The sequence below is a fragment of the Castanea sativa genome, chromosome 8 (assembly GCF_040712315.1).
Source record: "Castanea sativa cultivar Marrone di Chiusa Pesio chromosome 8, ASM4071231v1".
NCBI lineage: Eukaryota > Viridiplantae > Streptophyta > Magnoliopsida > Fagales > Fagaceae > Castanea > Castanea sativa.
In genome coordinates this window covers 7446523-7455604 of record NC_134020.1, presented here as the reverse complement: position 1 = coordinate 7455604, position 9082 = coordinate 7446523, and the positions used below count along the sequence as shown (strand labels likewise).

Here is a 9082-nt window from a genome sequence, read left to right as displayed (position 1 = left end):
ATTTTGAGAAAAATTCAGATCTACATCTAATGAAGATGTAGATCCATTTTATTTTGTAAAAAATTCAGATCTACATCTAAGGAAGATGGATATCCATTTTATTTGAAGAAAAATTCAGATCTACATCTAATGAAGATGTAGATCCGTTTTATTTTGAAGAAAGAGAATTAATTATCTATAGATCTTTGAAATAAAAAAATCATAACAATTATAAAAAAAAATTCAAGATCATGCTTTAAATAAAACAATAATTAACAATTCATATTATGGATTAAAAAAAGTACATGCTTCATCACAAAAGAGAAGCATAAAGAAAAAGGGTTATTAGAAACAACTTCTTGCATGGAGCACTTCTTGTTCTTGAGAGGATATTTTAGGGTTCAAAGAAATTTATTTAATTATCTTTGAAACCTAAAAACCCTAGTTTAAAAGAGAATACCAGAAAAGGGGAGTGAGAAATTTGAGTGTGTGAAAATGTGAAAAGAATGTGTTGAATATTGAGATCTAGACCTATTTATAGAGACTAGAATGCTTAAAAAATAAGCAACGACGGGTAGAATGTGAATTGGGTCGCATCTTTCTACGAAAAAGTCGAAAAGAGTGTGCCTTATCGACACCTGAAGGAAATTGGGCCAAAGCCCAAAAGAGTGCCATTCGACACTCCAAAAGTGTCAAATGGTACTTTTGGGCACCAAACATACTTTCGTGTTCGGGTGCGTTTTGGACTCTCTTTTTAGGTTTTCTTGAGCCAGTCCTTGCACTTAGATGTGTTTTTATCCGTATTCTAAGATTTTTCATCTCTTTTCTGGATAATTTAGGTCTTTTTTAGGAAAAATTATCTTGTAGATAAATACCCTAAAATAAATTTTGATAAAGTTCAAATTATCCACAATTTTATTATTATTATCAAATTATCCCCTTTATTCCTATGCAAGCATCCCTATTTTAAACACTAATTATCAACCAATCACAAAATTATTTAATTAATCTTGATCGTTTAACCAATCAGAATTAATTTAAATTAATTGTGCATGGTCAACTCTACCTAGACACAATGCATGCTGACCGTGCAAACTTGATCATGCGATATCTTTCGATCTGATGGTCTGATTTGGAAACCGGACACCTCAAGATAATTTTTATGATATGCAATAAATGAATTAATGCATGTAATGCAAGAACAGATTGACGCATGTAATGAAATAATAATTTTTGGGGTACATGAATGGTCACTTTAGTCATTCTCCTTGATTAAATCATGGGTGCAAAATCGGGTGTCTACAAAATGCCTCTCATTGATAGAGCTTGGAAAGTGAATGTCAATGTAAAACAAAGACACTAATTTTAGCAGCCATGATTTAATTGAGGTTGAATTTTCAAAGATTACCTAGCCCTTGAACTTAAAACTTTGGAACATAGAACTAGTGCCTTAACTTTTGACTAAAATGAAAATACTTGACTAAACTAATAGCTGATGAAATTTGGAAATGATTCTTGACATTTGATGTGCCCTACAGGCTATTTCATCCTGATCTTAATAATGGAGTTGTCTACGACCAAGGGGCTTGATCTTGACGAAGGTATTGTCTGCGACTGAAGGACTTGATCTTAACGAAGGAAGTGTCTGCGACCACGATCTTGATCTTGGATACGTAAGGTTCTGCGACTAGTGAATCTAATCTTGACAAAAGAAATGTCTGCGAACACGATCTTGATCTTGGATACGTAAATTCCTGCGACCAATGAATCTGATCTTGACTAAGGAAATGTTTGTGACCACGATCTTGATCTTGGGTACTTAAGTTCCTGCGACCAATGGATCTGATCTTGACTAAGGTAATGTCTACGACCATGATCTTGATCTTGGATATGTAGGTTCCTACAACCAATGGATCTGATCTTGACTAAGGTAGTGTTTGCGACCACGATCTTGATCTTAGATACGAAGGTTCCTGCAACCAATGGATTTGATCTTGATGAAGGTAATCAAGGGCTTCTCATCCTCGAAACCAAGTTGTTGCCTGCAAAAGTCAAAATTTGGAATTAGCCTTTAATTGATGAGTGTTTGTTATTCCCTTGTTTTTTGAAATGTGTGATTTTTATTTATCCTTTCTTTATTTGAACTTTATCAAGAAAACTTTGATTGACTTTTGGTGGTTCTTTGAAAAAGATTTGATCTTTAAAACTTGAAGCTTGGAATTGGAAACTGGAAAATTTGAATTTGAAACTTTGGAATTTTGAGATTTGAGATTTTGGATTGTGATTTGGAATTTGAAACCTTAAGATTTGAAGTTTGGAACCTTGAAATTTTGAACATTTAATTTGAAGTTTGAAATGTGAGATTTGAAAATTTGCAATTTGAGACTTTGAAAGATTTGAAACTTAAAATTTTGAAAAATTGAAACTTGGGATTTTGAAAATATGTGACTTGAAATTTTAAGCATGAAATTTGAGGTTTGAAATTTGTGCAACTTGAAATTTTGAAAACTGAGGGTTTGAATTTAAAAATTGGGCATTGAGAAGGTGGAATTTTTAGGCTTGGGAATGAAAATTTTGAATTGAAAATTTGGGATTTGGAATTTAAATTTTTTTGAAAAGGATATAGTTGAATGGTAAAATTTCTCTTTGCCAAGGAGAAGATGTGGGTTCGATTCCCGCTATTCGCCTAGGGTAATGGGTTCATTTTTTTTAATAGGATAAAGAATTAAGTATAGTTGACAGTGATAGTAGAGTGGTTCTATCCTCTTCACTTCTATACAATTCCCTTGTTTTCCTCCTGCCACCCCAAAAGAAAAAGAAAAAATAGTAGTTAATTACTAGTTACAAGAGTCAATCCTCCATTTTTTGTCAAAAAAAAAAAAATGTTGCGGAGACAGGATTTGAACCCGTGACCTCAAGGTTATAAGCCTTGTGAGCTACCAAGCTGCTCTACCCCGCGACGAAGAGAGGGTCTGGGAACTAATGGACAAAGAAGGATTGAGTACAACCCTCTACCATATTGGTACAAATAGAATAGCCTATTTATATAGAATGATTTGAACTTGAAGTTTTATTTTTAATCCATTCCAAAAAAATTTCCTCCTTTCTTCTTCTTCTTCTTTTTTTTTTTTTTTTTTTGAAAATTTGATTTTTTGATTTTTATCTTTTTTTTTATGATGTAAATTTTTTTTAGGAGTGGGGAAAGGAAATAAAAAGAAAAAGAAAAACTTTTATTCTATTATTTTTTAAGGAGTTGACTGAGTCCACTCAGTTTGACTGAGTTGACTTAGCAACTCAGCTAAATCCTTAATGTTGGGGCCGAATTTTGGCCCCCCATTCATCATATATCTCTTTTCTCTCTTTTTGCTTCCTCCGTCATCACTTTCTCTTCCTCCATTAACACTATTCACCTTCTTCTTTCACTTGATTTTTCTCCCTCATCACCATTTCTTCTAAAAAAAAAAAACGCTTTTCTTAAGCTTCTCAACCTTCCCTCATCTATCTCACTCAATATTTCTTTAGATCCTTGTATTTTTGAGCACCTTTGCCACACACCCATTTTTGGTGAAACCCATTTTTTAAACCCATTTTTCTTTGCATCAACATGGCTTCTTCTTCCAATGAGTCCTCTTCTCTTACTTTTCATGGTAAGAAATATGATCCAACATTTGATTGGCATGATGAGGAGGGGCTTCTTCAAGACCCTAAGACCCATGCTCCATATTCTCTTGTAGACATCAAGGTGAGTTTTTCTTTGGTTTCTTTGCTTGGAAAAATGTTGTTTCATGTTTCATTGAAAGTTTCATGGTGAGATATTGTCATTTTGTTGTTGCAATTTTGGGCATTGTATGATTGATCATGTTGTAATGTTGGCTTTGGAGCATTCTTGAAGTGTTATTTTTGGTCATGGTGCAATTTGGGCAATGTTGGTAGCTTATGGAATTTTGACAATGTGGGTAGATTATGATGTTGTTGGGTGAATTTTAGTTTGGATTTTGAGAGTATTGGCATTATGAAAAATTTGTGTTGTAGGCCTATATGAATGTGCTCATGATGTATGTGGAAAATTTTGTTGGCATGCGTAAACTTTTTTTTTATGAACATGGCAAAATTTTGTGGGTATGTGTATGGATAAATTTGTGGGTATGGACAAATTTTGTGGGCATGAAATTTTAACTTATGGAAAAATTTTGTTGGGTATGTCATGTTGGTTCATGGAAAATTTTTGTAGTTATGATTTTGGCTATGTGAGAATTTACTTGTTGTTCATGGACATGTAGGAAATTATTTGTTGGCTATCTTGGTCATGTAGGAATTTTTTTTTGTGCATGGTTATGGTAAAAAAGATTTGGTAGTTGTGTATGGACATGTGAAAAATTTTGATTGTGGCGAAAGTTTTGATGGGGCATTGATTTTTTGTTGTTGTGGTGGGGCATTGACCTTTTTGGGTGCATGATTTTTGGTTGTGAACAATTTTTGGTCATGTGGGTTTTGGTTGTGGGAATTTTGTTGGCATGGGAAATTTTTGGATATGTGAGTTTGGTCACGGGAAGTTTTTTTTTGGACATGTGATTTTTTGTTGGCATGAGAAAATTTTGTTGGACGTGTGGTTGTGGTCATGGAAATGATGGGCCTAACTTTTGTGTTGCAGAGCCTCAAGAGTCGAGGTAGTCTTCAAATGTTGAAAAACACATGGGAAGCATTGTCTCCTAATATCAAAAACATCATCAATTTGGTACTTTCTTTGAAACTCCGTTAAATCAAGAGACACATGAATGTAAGGATCTTCAGTTACTTCTTGCCTTAGCAGAGCGCTTCTGGGGCACTACATGTACTTTCCATTTTCCAGGCATTGGTGAGGTAATGTTGACACCTTATGACTTTTCTATTATCACTGGTCTAAGGTTGGGTGGTGAGAGAATTCATGTCAACGGTTCCCTTACTTCAACTGAACTAAAGAAACTTATAGGTGTAGTGCCTTCTAGAAAGAGGAGTAACAATATCCCTTTGTCTTGGCTATGTGAGAATATTCTCCAATGTGAGACTGTGGCAAAGGGTGCTCGCATGTTTATGCTTCTTTTTATTGGGACTTTCTTGTGTCTGGATTTAGGCAGTACAAAGAATCTACGTTACTTGTGGAGTTTGAGAAAAATTGAGCAAATCTGGAATTATGATTAGGGCGGTATGGGTTATGCTACTGTGTTACATTTCATGACCCAACTTTCTAGATGGAGTCTTTCAAGGTTGGGTGGGGCTCCATTTGTATGGCAAGTGCGGTTTGGGATTTTTTGGCTATGTGTAGGTTTTGGAAAGTTTTTTTTTTTTTTTTGGCTATGTGTGGGTTTTGAAAAAAAAAAACTTTTTTGGGCTATGTGTAGGTTTTGGAAAATTATTTTGGCTTTGTTGTAATGGTGTTCTAAATTTTTTCAAGTCTGGATGTACAAATACTTTGGAGTTGGTCCTGAAATCCAGGAGGAGGTTACTGGTATTTTTCCTAGATTTCTCCGTTGGTTGCCCAAACACCGTTTGTCTACACTTTCCTAGATTTCTCTGTTGGCGCTTGGTGATTGAAAATTTGACTACTGATGATGTGAGTCCTTCCCCATTTTTATTTTTTTGGAATCTTTGGTACTTGGTTATGGCTTAGTCGTTTCTCATTCTGGGCTCTTTTGTGATTTTTCAGATGTCTTTAGATCCTTAGGTTGGATGCGAGGGGCTATGCAGAGTGTAAGCAGGCTTTGGCGTTGAATGGCCATCATGTATTGTTTAAATGTGGACATGGAAGGTATTGGTATCTTGATGATCGGGTGTTGCCCCAAGTTGAACATGAGTATCCTCCTACAACAGTTCCAATTCCTCCTTGTTCCACTGTCCGGTTGGCTGACCTTCTGAGTAATGAAGAGATTGCTCGGGCCCGTAATGGCTATATCGTTGCAGGAGTAGAAGAGAATTATTCTGAATTCATTTGACTTCATCTACAAGGTTGCTTGGTTAGCATAAGGGTATTTCTCTTCCCTTCTAAAGTCAAATCTCCATTTTGAAAATTCTTTTTCCATATTTCTGCTTGGTAACAGCATTTGCATGTTGAATTTTTAGCCTTCATCTTCTAAAGGAGAAGAAGGGGGAGAGGAAGAGGAAGATATTCCCTTTTTTCACCATGCTGGTAGCTCTTCTAGTTCTTTCATGGAAACTTATCCCCATTTTTTGGCATGGCAATATGATGTGATGAATCCTGATGGAACGTATAGTTTCATGCCTTTGACTAGGCCAGAGCACACACCGAATGTTCCTTGGCCCGATCTGGTATGGTCTTGCATGTTCAGTCCTTTGTTCTTATTTCTTCTTGGCTTATGAAATGGCTCTTAATCTAGTAGAGTTGTGCTTCAGGTTGATGTGGATCTTGTGGAGGAAAGCATGTGGATGATTGGTGGCTTGCTATCATTGGCTCATACTCAATCCTCCCAATATGTGCTCAATGATACGAGCTGGGTATGCCATGTTGCTTTCTGAGTGTCTTTTGCTTGAACTTTTCTTGATGAGGGAATTAACACTTGATTTTGCTGACTTTTCAGGCACATCAAATGGAAGCTACTGATGCTACCATAAGAGCTTTAGAGGAAAGGATCAGGAGCCTTGAACTGGAAAATCGTCAGTATGATCCTCGATTTTTCACAAGTCAAGAAGGAAATATTGAAGGCTGCTCTTCTAGAGGTGGGTCAAGAAGATCCTCTTACAGGCGGATTTGGAGTCCTAATGATGTATGACTTGTACTTTTCATTTTTCTTGCAAAACAAAAGAAAGTGTTCCTTAGACAATCTTATATTAATTTCCATGTTTAGCTATTCGTCCTTGGAATCACCTTGGATCATGTAGAAACTTGAACTACGACAAGTTTAGAATTCACCTGATGAGATCTTGTAGTACCAATTTAAACTTATCTTAATTGGCTCTGATTGGATCTGCACTTGAATGAGGTGGAGTCGAATGTCCATAGTTTAAATTGAATGCATGATTTTTTCTTTTTTTGAAATCTTGATAATGATTTTTTTTCGTTCTTTTTTTTTTTTGAAAAGATAATGATGATTAAAAAAAAAAAAAAGAATGAGACATGGGTGAATGCCCTTAGTTTGGAACATGAATCCATGAGTCTTAAAAAAAACTCGATTTGATCAATTTTTTGAAAACAATGATGCAAGTGATGACTTTTGAAAACAAGTGAGTTAGATGCGTCAGAATGCCTCAGTTTGACCCCAAAAAAAAAAATCTTTTTGAGTGTTAAATGATCTTAAAAAAAAATGTCTGAGAACGCAAAATTGCATGGATATTCGATGGAGGGGCTGCATGCCAGTTGGCACATGAGAAGTGCCATTTGGCACCTATAGAGTGCTGAATGGAACTTGACCACACAATGACGCTCACGCCATGGTGGGCCGACTCCTTATGCTTTTCCAATGCATGTTTCGCATTTTCGTGTTTTTTGAAAAATATTTCCTTCGTTTGTGATCATGAAACACTCTCCTACTTAGCAACAAACTCTTTGAAACCTATTTCAAACCTGATTAGGAACTGATGTAGCTTATATAAATGATTTCTCCTGCAATAAATCTCTACATCAAGGTTAGCAAAACACAATAATCACAAGCAAAAGTCAACCATGGCTAGCAATCATAATTTCTCTCATTCAACAATTCATGATATCAACAAATGGGTTTGTAGCTTTGATTTCAGTACCAAGACCAATTTTACAGCCTACAAACTAGAGGGAATCAAGGCTCTAAGGAATGTCAAAATCAAATGGTATTTCCTTCGTGCTACTGTGAAATTCTGGGATCCTGAAGATCATGTGTTTTGGTTTAAAACTGCTGAACGCTGTCGGAAAATTGAAGAATTGTCCTCTATCCTGGGCTATGATCCTAGCAGAAAATCTATAGCGGTCTCTTGTGATCCCCGGCATAGGGAATCTTTTTTTAATGCTATCAATCTTCCTATTTCCATCACCGGTAGTATGATTGAAGGACATATGGTGAATCTTCGTGCAATTGTTTCTAGGCTGATTGACAAACGCACCTATGGAGTGACCGACAATATGCAGAAAAGCTTTGGCTTGGATCTATGCTTCGTGGGAGAATTTTTTTTCTTTGCTTTGGAAGGCACGGTTTTATGGATGCTCGAGTCATAAGTGTTGTGAATCAAATTAAGGATGGTGATAATCCTGTTTTTTTGATCTTGGCAGAAACTCTTCTAGGACTGGATGCTGTATTTCATGGTGGAGAATCTCAAAACTTCCTAGGAAGTCCCTTAACTTTGCAGATATGGCTGATGGAGCGATTAGATATGATTGCCAAGCCTACAACTGGTAATTATGGGCCTAGCAGTTTTCTTAACAAGGCTGTAATTATAATTGAGTGCCAAATTGAAAGTGATTGGGTAAAGTTCTTGAACAAGAAATCCAGTATCTCAATCCAATGGAACTGTTATTGGTGGAAGTGCCCACCGCCTCTACTACGGTCTCCAGGATCAGATCACATCTTCCTTGTTGGGTTGCAGAGGGCAAATTTCTACAAGGCAGATAGACTCTTGAGACAATTTCAATATGAGCAAGGAATGCCTGGTGGCAAAAGAAGAAGACCTTTCACTCCTGTGGACACAAATCCTACTTCTAGAAAGAACATGCTATTGGGCTTGGAGGTGGCTGACCGAGTGGACCAATCTTTTGTCAAGGTTGACTTTCACAGGATGACTACAAAATACTCTAACTAGTTGGTGAACAAGATTGTTGACAAGGAAGCTGGGATGGTTGCTATGAGAAAGCAATTTCTCAAAAGACAAGGAAGCTGAGATGATTGCTATGAGAAAGCAATTTCTCAAAGACAACTAGGAAAGACACGATGAAGACAACTATGAATTCAAAAGAAGGGACAAGAATGATGAAGTACCTAACATAGAAGAAATCAATGATCAACAAAAAGAGAAAAGACTGAAGACAAAGTGACCTTATTTTTTTGGCTTTGAACATGTTTATTTAGAAGTTGATGAAAAAACTCTTATGTTTTGGAATTATTTAGGGTTTGCAGGTTAAGGGTTCTGTTTAAGGTGTAGGCTT

The 9082-nt window shown here is 36.1% G+C and overlaps 1 non-coding gene across 1 annotated transcript; it reads right to left on the bottom strand.

The window, feature by feature from the left end:
• Positions 1-2864: 2864 nt before the first annotated feature.
• TRNAI-UAU (transfer RNA isoleucine (anticodon UAU)) lies at positions 2865-2938 on the bottom strand. The gene has a single exon. It is a non-coding gene; the product is annotated as a tRNA-Ile (tRNA).
• Between the last annotated feature and the right edge of the window lie 6144 nt (positions 2939-9082).